This window comes from Protopterus annectens, chromosome 1.part2 (genome assembly GCF_019279795.1).
Source record: "Protopterus annectens isolate FY-2018-M chromosome 1.part2, PAN1.0, whole genome shotgun sequence".
In the NCBI taxonomy this organism is placed as follows: Eukaryota; Metazoa; Chordata; order Ceratodontiformes; family Protopteridae; genus Protopterus; species Protopterus annectens.
In genome coordinates this window covers 1,121,661,220-1,121,662,400 of record NC_056727.1, presented here as the reverse complement: position 1 = coordinate 1,121,662,400, position 1,181 = coordinate 1,121,661,220, and the positions used below count along the sequence as shown (strand labels likewise).

The 1,181-nt window shown below is 59.4% G+C and overlaps 2 non-coding genes across 2 annotated transcripts in view; both read right to left on the bottom strand.

Moving 5' to 3' along the window:
* Positions 1 to 195, bottom strand: part of LOC122792602 — a 3,655-nt gene extending 3,460 nt beyond the window's left edge. Inside the window, exon 1 of the ribosomal RNA XR_006363407.1 lies at positions 1 to 195. This exon is cut by the window's left edge and continues 3,460 nt beyond it. This is a non-coding gene — a ribosomal RNA (28S ribosomal RNA).
* A 410-nt stretch (positions 196 to 605) lies between these two features.
* On the bottom strand, positions 606 to 759 carry LOC122792620. Its single transcript, XR_006363418.1, has one exon. It is a non-coding gene; the product is annotated as a 5.8S ribosomal RNA (ribosomal RNA).
* Positions 760 to 1,181: the final 422 nt, after the last annotated feature.

The following is a 1,181-nucleotide window of genomic DNA, read 5'->3' as shown; positions in this document are numbered from 1 at the left end:
CAAGGACTTGGGCACCCTGGGCAGTGATGGGGAGATGGACTTCCATATGCCACATTTCCCTATGCCCATCACCCGGGCGGGGATTCGGCACTGGGCTCTTCACTTGCCGTTACTGAGGGAATCCTGGTTAGTTTCTTTTCCTCCATTTAGTAATATGCTTAAATTTGGCAGGTCGCCACATCTGATCTGAGGTTGCATTCTGAGTGTAGTCAAGGGAGGTGGAATGGCATGGGCCTCAGGGGAGGACAGACTACCCGTACTCCCCTGGCCCCAGCGTATCCGCTCCCTGCCGCTTGACTCTGGCCGGCTGATGAAAATGGCCAAAGCGGCCTTGGCACATGGGAACTGGGTGAGCAGGCATTGGACTCTGGACTGGGAGAACAGCCCAGTGGCACTACCACCAACAACCTCCGAGGGAGGTGGGCTGGTTGCATACCTGTTCCCTCCCATCCTCGGATGGGCTTCCCAGCTCGGGGTGGCGAGAGACTTGTCACCTCTGTCCGCATCTCTCCCTGGGGGACAGGGAGCCCACGATGGGCTCCCTCGACTCCCTGGCCACTCCCTCAATGGGGACTGGACACCTCCGGGGGCGATGGAAGGTATGACGACTCTCAGGCAGGCATAGCCCCGTGAGTAACCCAGGGCCACAAAGTGTGTTTAAAGTGTCAATGATCAATGTTTCTTGCAATTCACATTAGTTCTTGCAGCTAGCTGCTTTCTTCATCGACACATGAGCTGAGTGATCCACCGCTCAGAGCCATACAGTTCTCATTCGCAGGGGGCACCACTCCCGCGTGGCATCACATGAGCATGTGAGGTTTTCCGGGCATCATAGCGGGCACCTGGACCAGGGTTACTGGCCCCGTGCTGTAGGATGGCAGGGAGTCCCGTGGCAGCTGGCATGTGGCCACACCTCCAACCTTCCAGATCTTTGGATCAATGCTGCTGGTGGAGAGGGGCATCCTCTACAGGTACCCATGACCAACATTGAGGGGAGAGGACACCGGTGTGCCACCCCCGGAGGTGGCCCCGCACGGCCAGAAGGGAGGCCTCTGCCCCCCCACTGGGACGGCACCCTCTCTCTCCCCCTACCGCATGGGGAGCCCACCACCTCTGGGGTACACAGTGGACAGCACCGCTGGGACAGGTGCACCCTCCACCACCATCCCCTTGTGGCAGCA